Here is an 11,381-nt window from a genome sequence, read left to right as displayed (position 1 = left end):
TAGAAAAACGAAACAAAATTGAAACTAAAATAAAACAAAATGAAAGGTCACTGCTGAAAATTAACCTACTTATACTGATAATCTCCAAAAAATAAAATCAGTTTCAAAGAGACTGAAGGGCTGGTAGAAGGCCGGATGCCCCTGTATTGCTGTTCTCTTTTGATCTTTTCACTGCTCCTACTTCATTTTGACAATGCGCCCGGAGACTGATTCACCCTCTTTCTCCCACTTTAATAAAGGTTCATCAGTGAATTAGAAGAGATTTGAAACTGAGCCCAGCGGAGTCAGCAGAGAAGAGTTCCAAACTACCCTTCAGAGCATTCTGAAAAGTATCAAGCTAGCACCTTGGAAAAGGGCCACCAGTGAAATGCGGGTGCACTTGTGTATGTGGAGCCCTGCTGGGCAGACAAAACATCCCGACCTCTGAACAGGTGTCAGTAGTGACCTAAGCCAAAGAAAACCAAGGAGGAAAAGTGGCAGTCCCCAATCTGGACTGATCTTGACAAAATAGACACGGTTGGTCGGCGTGAAAAACCTGAGGAGACTGTGCTCCGTATACTACCCCAGTTAAGAATAAGAAAGTCGAGATTCAGCTCAGTGGTTCCGCCTCCTGCCTCACAAGCACAAGGTCCTGAGTTCGATCCCCGGTACCAACAAAAAAAAAGAATAAGAAAAGAATAAGAAAGTCACCGCGGCTCCTTGGCCTCTACTCCCCAGGGCCCCTTCCCCCTCCAGCCCTGCTCTCTGGGACCGTGTGCCCCTCCCACCTTTCCCCAGGGAGATCCATCCCAGGCGTTGCCCAGGATGCGGGTCCTTCACTCTTGGTCTCTGCTCCTTCTAAACTTTCTCCAGAGGGAGTCGTGAACTTCTTCCTTTTCCTCTTATTGCCACAGGTTTTTCAAAATTATTTCCGAAAGTGATGACAGCTTTTAATACGTAGGCAAAAATACCACACCATCTCTTAATATTTCCAGAAATGGTAGTAAGCTAGCATTTAAACACTTAGAAATTTTCTAAGTACTTCACAGTCATTCTATGATTTAATATTCCAGCAAGTCATATAACGTATCCTATCCAACACTCTTAATTGTCTGACTCAAGTCATATCTGTGATTCCCTTGTCCTCCCAAATGCAAGCAGGGTTCCAAGTCAATATGTCAAAGTCATGTTCAAACAGCCAAGTAACAGTACCAACCTAACTGTCTGTCAACAGATGGGAGAGAAAAGAAAATGTGGCATCAAAGCACAACAGAATACCATGCTGCCTGTAAAAGAGATCATTCTTTCATTTGCAACAGGGATTGGAGAACACTGTACTACGAAAAATAAGCCAAACATAGAAATACACCCAGTGCATGCTCTCACTTATGCTAAAATGTTTGGGTTCGTAAAAGCAGAGAGCAGAATGGCAGTTACCAGAGGAACACAAAAGCCGTGTTAGATGGGAGAAATAACTTTGACTGTTTTTCCAGACACGTTGCCCAGAATACTGAACACAGCTAACAGCTGAGTCCTATGCATTTCAGTGTCACTGATAAGGTGGATGTCACACGTTTTCATAGTGGACAATATCAAACGTGTGAGATGGTAGATGGGTTGGTTGGCTTCATTTAGCAATTTCACATCATATTAAAAAAAATCCATAGCATCACTTTGTAGCCCATAAGTAGGTACAGCTGTATTTGGTCCATATCCAATTTTAAATTCTTGAGTAAAGGTGGCTAGGAGACATGATTTAGTCTCATCAGTGAATTTCTGCTTTTTGGAACTTTTGGAACAGCTTTGACATTTCTGATAAAAGGACTGACTCCACTGAGGTTCCACTATTTCTCTTTCCTCTTCTTCTTCTTTTTTTTAATTCTTTTATTGGTACATTTTAGGTATACAACACAATTACATTTCTCATTGGGATCTTGTACCTTTACATGATGCATCTTGGCTCTTGTTTTTTTCCCCATTCCTAGCCCTCCCTTCCCTATTTACAAAGACTTTGTTTACATTTTTTCCATTTCTCAGCATTTTTCCTTTCCCTTCTTTCCTTTCCCCTGCCCCTCCCACTACCCTTACCCCTTTGGACATTTTCTTCCTATTTTGCATTATCAATTATTCATTCTAATCATTGGTTACATTTTAGGTATACAATAGAATGACATTCATCATTGGAAATTTGCACCTTTACATAATCTCTCTTGGTTCTTATTTTTCACCCTTGCCCAGCCCTCCCTTCAACCCCTCCATTCCTCCCTATTTACAAAGTCTTTCCTCTTCTTCTTGAATAGAAAGTGAAATGACACACCAGCTATGGCACAAACAAGAGCTGGAAAAAAAAAAAAAATCACTTCTTCAATGTACTACTGGTCAACCACACCTGCTTTTCCAACATCTTCTTGTCTAAGCCACTATACACCACACTTTCTGTTCCTTGCAGCCAAACTCATTGCTAACAGGTGCTGTCATTATTTCCATTTATGAATGAGGAAGCTGAGTCACCAAAATGTAACACAGTTTGTCTAAGATCATCCACGCAATGAGTGGAAAATCTAGGGTAAACCCAGACACTCTCTTCCCAGGGCCTACTTTAATAACTACTTGGCAGCTGGGATTCTCCTGGAAACTAAGAGTTTAGAAATCAAAATAAAGAAAGACTTTTCCCTAATATTTCCAAAATATAGCTACAGCTACTGTCATTATTTTACCTACATTATACAATTTTCTCATTAGCTACAGATACCCAAAGACAAGTTGAGCGTCATTTTATGTCACTTTGCATCTGTGTCCCCATCTGTCCCAGGGCTAGCACCCACCCTAGACCGAGCTAATACTATCCCTTCTTTCTTTAGTCTCAAACTGTCTTAATATGTGGGATATGAAATGTACTTATCTGTATGGTGGAAGGAGGGAAGGATGGAAGAGAGGAAAAAGGAAGGAAGGATAGAAAGGAGGAGCAGGGATGAAGGGAGAGAGGGAGCGGGAGGGAGAGAGGAAGAGAGGAAGGAGGATCCTGTTTCAACTTCAGTGCTTCAGGAGCCCATGATTGCTCATCTCTTCATGATGTTTTCTAAGCCCTTTATCCCAAACCCTCTGTTCCCTGGACCCGGAAGGAGTTGCTAGTGCTGTCTGAATGGGTTCCCTCAGCCTGGTTAGGGGCAAGCATGTGCCCAGACCCTTTTTGTATCCTTTAGACTTCTCCAACTGACTACAGATGCCCAGAAAGCCCCAGAAGTCATGCCTGCAAGGTCATCCTTGGGCCCTGGGGCTGGACTCCAGTTCCAGGAAAGCAGCCTGGTGAGCAGATCGATTCTGCTGACTGGCATAGTGCTGCTTTCATGGAGTGGTGTGAGACTGGGCTGCTAGATGGGGCTGACACCCTGATTTCGAGCAATCCTCATTCACTTAGACACTGGTGGAGTTCAGGACTCCCACCTCCCAACAGTCCGTAGCTGACCCCTGAGTGTGAGCTGCACTGTGGTCCTGGCATCCTCCACATCCCACCATGCTGCCACTGCGGTGCCATCTCTGATCTACTCCACCTGGTAGCAGCTAATCTTTACCTGCTGAGCCCCCTTTGGATCGTCCCCAACCCCCCTCCCTCTGCAAGTTCGGCAACATAGGTAACATTTCTTGGGGCTTGGTTCCCCGTCTCTTCCAAGAGACTTAGTCTTTCCAACCCACTCATATCGATTCTTCCTCTGATGAGTTGAGACTGTGCTCTCCCAGGTGAGGGGAGTCAGGTGGGGGTTGGGGATTCCCTGCCTGAATGGAACTATTCTTCTCACATCGCCTACATGCCCTGCCCCACCGGAGACAGTATATGGAACCCACGGCAGCAGTCAACATGGAAAGAGAAGACATTACAGCACTGCTGTGACTACAGCCTACAAAATTCAAGAGAAAACAGTCAGAAGATGTATTGTTCTATATTTATACCATAAAGTTCCAAAGGGTAAATTTAACATGACCATAAAATAAATGAGTGCTCGCATTTTCCTGCATACTCTGTGCATTTGTGGTCATCTTCAAAGAAACATAGGAACGATCTTTGAAAAAGGCAGCAGAAGCCAGACTTCACTTAGCAGGATAATTGGTGCATCCTGACCATGTAGCAGCATGAGACAAATGTCTATGGGCAGGGGGAGCTTACCTGTCTGCAGGGCTGGAATGATAACAACATGGCTGTCTTTTTCTCACAGTGACAGATATGAAATTACACGGTGATGGCACATTTGACAATAAAGAATATGAAGGGATTATTCCTGGATCTGAAGTGAAAGAGACGGTGTCTGAATACTATGAAGAATTATTAAGTGCCCTGGTTGTACAGTAAACAAATACATCACTCCTTTTTCTCTATCACCTAAATCCTAGTGATAAATTGCCAGGCCTCACATGTGTCTACAAAATTTTGCAAAGTATTTTTCCATGAAATTACTTACACGAGAAAAAATATGGCAAATGTTTAAATTTTAAAAACTTTTCACAGTAAAAAATACATTGCCATTAACCCTTCTTAAAACACTCCTGCTCACTTACTTAAAAACACTCTTCCATCCTTCTTGCCACTTCCTGAAGCAGTTCTGGAAGTCCTCTTTCACCAGTGTCTTTATGTCCTGAGTTGATTCAAAACATTTACTTTTTATGGTTATTTTGACCTTGAGGAATAGCCAGAAGCTACATGATGTGAGGCCCAGTGACCAAGTTGGATGTCGACACATCCTAATATTTTTACAATCATGTCTTTATGTTGGATTGCACTTAGCAGCAACATTCACTGTAGTTGTTTTTTTTTAATCACACTCCTAAAGACTTTCATGAAAGAGAACTTCCAGAGCTGCTTTGGAAAGTGGCAAGAAGGATGGGATAAATGTGTTCCAAGCAAGGGGGAGTATTTTGAAGTGGATTAACGGCAATTTTTTTTACTATTATGTTTTTTTTATTTAAATGTTCACCATATATTTGATCACACATAAACAAGGCACCCATAGAAAACAAGTTTTCCCAGAGTCTCACACTCCCTGGGGTGTCCATAAAGCAAGAGGTAAGGAAGACATGTCCACAGTGCCCCAGTCTTATGGGCCGTATCACTAAGGATAAAAGCATCACTAAGAGGACTCTCATTTATTCTGACATCTTGATCAATTTCCAGTTTTTTACAAATGTTAAAAAGTACAAAAATCACAACTGGAGACTGTAGTAGACAAGTCTTGGGTTCTATGAAAGGCAGAAATGTCGGTTGAAGCCCAAGGCCAATGTAAGGGAGATTCTGACTTCAGTCCAAAAGGGAGAAGTCTCTGTTTGCCACATAAATACCCATTGTCCAAAGAGAGTAAATATAGCTTTGGAACTGTACAACTTGAAGAAATAGCATGAGGGGTTAGCTGCCAGTCTAACTAGAGAAGGAAGTATGTAATAGCATTTCTGCGAGCTCAGGAGAACAGTTCATCATGAGAAGACAGCTCTGTGGTACTTGTTATTCGACCTCAGAAACTGCAAAGCACAAAATAATTTGGGGCCTTAAGAATTGCAATTCAGGGGACACAGGTCCAGACAGCTCTGAATCATACTCTTTGTTTTCTGAAAAGAGCAGGAAAAGAGGAAGCCACTGAATATTGAGAAGGAACAGGAGCTACATGACACATAGAAGAAAACGCAAAGAGAAAGTCTACACAAATGGAAATGACTATAAAGTGAAATCTGCTTCCCCAGCCTCTAGGTACAGCAATGTAATCGTCTAGCTATTCAGTCCTTCCAGATGTCTGCTGTCAAACGCAGCAAAACAAAACCAAAGTTCACATTCCTAGGCAACAGCTGAGATCCTGTGTCAGTCCTGCTCCTTCACGGCCTTCCAGCTCCGTTCTGAAAAGCTCTCTCAACGTTGCTTTCATCATAATTTTCTCTTTATTTTGACGGTAGCAATATCTAGAGAGTCAGTATTGTAAAGAAAAAGCTTGGAAAAGAAAGTTGATCTGTTTTTATGACTGGTTGAATCCTAGTCACCTGTCCCTTGGCAACTGCTTTGTCTCTTTCTCTCTGTGCCCACACACAGTCCTCTGGCATCGGCATCGCACCTGCTGTTCTGTGCAGTATTTTCTGGTCCTCACCAGCTGCAACACTCCCACCTCCAGTAGAGCTAGCCCCTGCATGAGCGTTTCTGGCACCAGTTCTATTGCTTTGAAGACAATATTCCCTCTTTCATCTTGTGATGCTCGTGCTATTGGTATCTCCATTCATTTTCTCAAAGAGCAGTAAGAAATGCATAACCCTAGAGCATCAGACACTGCTACTTCCTTTTTCTTTTTCTTGCTTTTATTTTTTTTTTTTGGTATCACCCTATGTAGGTCAAATGACCATTTGCTGTATTCATAGTCCATCAGGAAGAATTCCAAAAATAAATGTTTCATTTGCAACACAACTCTAAGCTCAGCAATTACTGGAAACCATGATTAATTCACACGAAAGGCCTGTGTGGTGACTGACATCTAGAAAGGTCAAGCTCTCCTAGGCTACCTTTACTTAATAAACTATGCTGTCCCGAGAGGCTATGAATGCCAGCATTTCTGTCACTTCATTGGTAGCAGAGTGTCTCCAGATTTTTGTGGCAAACTTCAGACTTGGGATGGAGAATAATAAAGAATTAATGAAAACAAAGAATATAGTAAAAAGGGGGGAAAGACGACAGTGGAAGGGAGAGGGGAAATAGGAAAATAAAAGGAAGGAAGAAGTAAGGTAGCACTGGACAGCCCTATAGATGTCCCTGAGGTGCAGCTCCTAGGGCTGTTGCTTCTGCAGAGCATGGGGAACCAGGTCCAGGGGCTGGGTCTAGAAAATGAACTGGCAAGTGAGGATTTGCCTTGGGCCTACCTTACTTAGCATGTCTGTAAAATCTCAAGCCCGTTGTTACAAATCAGCATTATTCTGCATCATCACATTTCAGCTTCACCATGACTCTTTAAATCAAAAGGAGCACTCCTATGTAGTGAAAATCAAGCCAGGGTTCCCAGCAATCTATTAGCATAACAATGAGTGCACCAAATGCTGTTACACAAATGCCAACAGAAGACTTTGAACACATTGTTTTTGTTCTGGCTTTCCAAGGATTTCAGTATATAGGAGATTTCCTTGCTTAAATTAAATTTTTATAAACTGTTTAAACACTAGCCACCACTTAGAGAGTGTTTGTGATGCTCCAGGTTTGCCTACCGGTACGTTAAATGGAACTGTTGATGGGATCCCCACAACCTTACCCTTTTTGCAGATGAGGAAACTGAGGTTCAGAAGGAACCAAGCAAAATCCCTAAGTGTCTCAGCTAGTAAGTGACGAAGCTGGGTTACAACTACAAACCAGTTTATTCAAAGATAATTTTGAATTCTCAGACACTTCAACATGTTAAATAAATTAGCATCTGCTAAGGAAAAAAAAAAAACTACAACTTCTTGATTTGGTTCTACTCCCTGCGATGGCAATTGATGTCATTAATCTACAAAATGAATATACTTCCCCACTTGCCTGACTTTTAGAGGGCTCGGTTCCCCTGGGTGCGGCAGAAACTGAATATTTACTAAGGAAACAACTAACAGTGATTCAAATCTATTCCACCATTCAAAGGCTCTTTTATGTCAAGGGTGTGAAACTGGCCTAGACCGTTTAGCAAATGCTGAGAGTCCTTAGGACTGGACAGAACTGAAAAGAAATGGTCATTCCCTTGCCCTTTAATCATGAGTTGGAGAAGAACCAGCAGAACATTGTATTGCTGTATCAGGTGACACAGCTGCTTTGACACAAGATCTTGGACAAGCATTTTTTTCACTTGGGGACCCACAGTACAACCAGCAGAAGAGAAACTTACAAATTAGGCATTATCTTTACAGCGGGCTTGTGGGGTGGGAGTTTTCTTCTTCTCCACCTATGGAAAGGAACACACACAATGGAAATCCCATCCCTCAAAACTACACCTCAGAGATAGCATCACCTTTTAATCCACAGCCTTTAACTGCCGAGATAATTCACACTTTTATAACACAATTATGTGTTAATATTATATCTACACACACACTCCACAAGCAGGAGAATGGGCAGCACAATAAATCAACGACAGTGGCCTGAAATATCAAAGGCATGTCTCAAAGGCAGTGACTTAGCTACATGCCTGTTTAGAAAAATTTCCCCTCCCTTTTCAGTCTGTCTCTGAATTTAATAGATCACTCCAGAGAATTGGACAATCCCATCATTTCCACATCTCTTTTTTCCAAGGGAAAATCCAAACTCAATTTTAGATGTATTTTTCTCAAAAAGGTTTTTCCTGAACAGTAATACACAAATAAATGTAGAACTATTTCAATGCTGATAATGAGCCTTTAGTAGACTTTTAAGTTTGCAATGAAATATTTCACATATTTTTCTTCAAATATTCCAAACAACTCACTGAAAGGTCAGAGAACATGGTTTCCACCATGTAACACTCTAACAATTGTGGACCAAAGCAATACAACATGGCCATTGGTCACATGGCTAGGAAATAGTACAGTTAAGATCTAAACCTAGGTTTCCTGAGGCTAAAACAGCCAGAAAAAACCCAGTCTAATATGAGTCAGTCCACATTCACACAAATTTCCTTAAACAAAAGTCAAGAAAATATTCCAAGGGTAGATTTTAAATGTTCCCTTGAGATATTTTTTATAAATTCAGGCATTCGACAGCCTGCCACCACATAAAAGACAAAGAAGTGAAACCAGACTCAGAATGAAGACCAACACAACTATTTTTACTGCCTATGCTCTGTATAAAAAGCAAAAAAAGGAAAAGCTTAAAGATCAAATGACAGAGAACTTTCTAAATCTGCCACTTAGTAACACATTGCCAAATTCTTGGTGTCTTTGCCCTAAGAAGTTTAAATTCTGCATCCCGCATCCCGCTACAAAGAGTTTCATAATCTCTCTCTGTCTCTCTCTCTCTCTTTCTCTCTCTCTCTCTCTATCTCTTTTAAAATATGCTACATTCGGGCCTGGGATTTATCTCAGTGGTGCTGACGCCTGCCTCGCAAGCACAAGGTTCTGAGTTCGATCCCTGGTACAAAAAATATATATATATATTATATAATATATATAAATATATATTTATAATATATTATATATTATATAATATATGTTTTATATATTATATATATTTTATATATTTTATATATTATATATAATATATATATACACTACATTCTTGGTACTATGGGAGAGTAACAGGCTTAATGATTAATATATGCTTAACAGAGAAAATGTGTAAATGTACAAAGAGAATTGTTTTCCTATCCTTGACATTTTCTGTTTTCCTGTCACTTTTGCTAATTTTCCATGCATGGCACTGTCTGATAAGGACCCAGGGTACTACAGAGCCAGATAAAACACAAAGGATATGACTTGTGCCTCAAGATAGGCACAGGTGCACACAAAAGCCCACCCTGAGCGTCTTTCTTCTCTGTGTCTGCGTTTCAGATCATTTATAAAACATTTGTGAGCAGCTGGTAATTCTTTCCAAATCCATATTCAACCTTCTGAAGTCACATTAGCAGACAGGGCTTCAGCATTTGTTGCCTATGAAGTAGATCAATATGCTCTGAATTCTGAAGGTCATCAAATCCTCCAGGTCAGGGTGGAGAGGCTGTGGGCCTAAGAAGAGGCAGCAGCAATCAATCACAGTGAGCCTTGCTGAGCTCCTCCCTGTCCAAAGCGAGAAACCTTGCTGAGTCTGGCTTGCCTGGCTTGCCTGGCAGTGGTTGAGCTGCAGAATGGCAGCTGGGCTAAAGCCCAAATGAATCAGTCTGAATGGGGCTGGAGCATCCCAGTGGCCCCATGATTAAACCTCAGCAGAGTTTCTGAAACATCTGCAGGTAGGAACATTCCAGTAAGGTGGATTTCTCTCCACAGCCTCAAGGCCTCTTCCACAAACTACTGGGCAAGATGACAGGAGAGGAGTCAGTTCCACATTTCAGAGGCTCCTCAAACTGTGGCAGGGTAACATCCTGATACACCCATCAGGAGTCGAACATATCTAAGTTGAAAAGTACTGAGTGCTCCTAACCTACCGAACACCATGGCCTAGAAACAGTCTACTGTAGGCTCAGCTCTGTGCCCAAAGACGCTACCCAGTATGGTGAAAGAGTATTGCTAGTCAGAAAAAAGATTGAAATTCAAATTCAAGGCTCAATTTCCACTAAATGCCTTTAGCTTTTGCCCCACTACTCAGTCAAAAAGTCACAGGTCAAATTACTGCAAATTGTGGGCCATCTCCATATATTTCTGTAACAACCAAGTCTCTTTGTTAGTAAGCATATACCCTTGTTAGCAGAAAAAATAACATACTTCAAAATTATCTCTAGGTCGGTATTCTTCCTAATCATTGCTATACCTGAATAATATGTACAAATGGAAACTCTTGCCTGTGTTTAATTTGGACGTGACAATTCAGGGCTGAACTGGGTCCAAAAACTGCTAAGAATGGGCTCCAGTTCAATGGAGACAGAAGGTCAGTGTGTTTGGTTGAAGTCTTCAGCTCTGATTTTAGATTGCATATTAGGAAGTCTGTGCCACTCACAACCATGAGTGAATGTCAATGTGTAAATGAATGAAATGTAAAATTCCATTGGCTACAATGAGACCCTTTCATCAGAAAGCTGAAAATTCTAGCTTAATTCTCCCAAGTCCTTCAATAGTTTGAGTTGGAAAATTTTCATCAAACTATAAGTTGATTTTATAAATAAAACATATCACATCATATATCTAATGTCAAAAAAGCTCTTGGCTACCTAGGATCTAATCACTGCTCACTACCTCTCCTGTTACTGGACAGGATTATAGATTCTTCATGGGTCCTAGATAGGCCACCAAAAGTTTATGCAAAACTCACGACCCTTTCAAGACTTAAGTTAAATCATGTCACTCTTCTGCCCAATGCATTCCAATGCCTCCCTAGCTTCCAGTGAGAAGTCAAAGTCCATATTTGGCCACTAAGCCCTACTTGAATTGGCTCCCACTAGAGCTCTCTCCCTTCCCCTTGGCCCACCCTAATGGTCCCTTGTTATTCTCAGTTACACGTTGGCTGTAGCTCTTACCTCTTCCTGAATACCTCTCTTCTGGATATATGCTGAGCTCATTCCCTTGCTTCTTTGCTTAAGCTATCCCATTTCAATTAGGCTTTGCCAGATGATCCTCTGTCTTTTTTTCTCCCCTACTACCGTGTTCTACTGCTCCCTTTTTCAATATACCTAGTCTCTTCTGGAATATTATTTAAATTACTAATGTATAATGCTTATTTTGGCATCTGTATTGAGAGGGGTTCTCTAGAGGAAGAAAATAAATAGAAAATATATGTGCAATTATACAAAGGGTATTATCAG

General features: G+C 41.2%; 1 long non-coding RNA gene across 14 annotated transcripts in view; it reads right to left on the bottom strand.

Moving 5' to 3' along the window:
* The window catches only part of LOC101703710 (uncharacterized), a 119,599-nt gene that overhangs the window by 88,621 nt on the left and 19,597 nt on the right, over positions 1–11,381 (bottom strand). For 5 of the 14 annotated variants that reach the window (XR_015442200.1, XR_015442204.1, XR_015442208.1 and 2 more), the window contains 2 exons: positions 9,446–9,654; positions 6–7,901 (listed from right to left, as the gene is read on the bottom strand). The exons of 1 other annotated variant lie outside the window; for it this stretch is intronic. This is a non-coding gene — a long non-coding RNA (uncharacterized LOC101703710). Of the gene's footprint in view, positions 1–5; positions 7,902–9,445; positions 9,655–11,381 lie in introns of those variants that run through there. 8 more of the 14 variants (XR_015442197.1, XR_015442198.1, XR_015442202.1 and 5 more) reach the window with 7 other exon arrangements.

This window comes from Heterocephalus glaber, unplaced genomic scaffold, assembly GCF_053883595.1.
Source record: "Heterocephalus glaber isolate CG9 unplaced genomic scaffold, H.glaber_assembly_v1.0 deba00001538, whole genome shotgun sequence".
NCBI lineage: Eukaryota > Metazoa > Chordata > Mammalia > Rodentia > Bathyergidae > Heterocephalus > Heterocephalus glaber.
Note: the sequence above shows the minus strand (reverse complement) of the source record. Positions and strands in the feature narration are given on the sequence as shown.